Consider the following 337-nt stretch of genomic DNA (forward strand, 5'->3'; position numbering starts at 1 on the left):
AGAAGCAATGGGAGTTCTGCAGCAAGAACTTCCCTGCCCCATGAGGACGGGTAACACTAGAGACAGGAGCCAAAGCTGTTAACTCTCTTTCTCTGAGACAATGGGAGATGGGAACACTGGCTGGGGGGGCATCAGGGTCTAGCTCAGTCCTGTTCAATGCTCTACCGAGGTTTTCAAACTGTGGGTTGGGACTCGCTAGGGCCTGGGGCTGAAGCCAAAGTCTGGTTCACCCCCGCCCATGGTCATGTCGTAATTTTTCTTGGCAGAAGGGGGTTGTAATTACACTTGAGATGACAAAATTTGTGGACTGTTGTGCTCTGTTTGTGGAAGTTCCAGA

Source organism: Terrapene carolina, unplaced genomic scaffold (genome assembly GCF_002925995.2).
Source record: "Terrapene carolina triunguis isolate 2854851 unplaced genomic scaffold, T_m_triunguis-2.0 Scaffold88, whole genome shotgun sequence".
NCBI lineage: Eukaryota > Metazoa > Chordata > Testudines > Emydidae > Terrapene > Terrapene triunguis.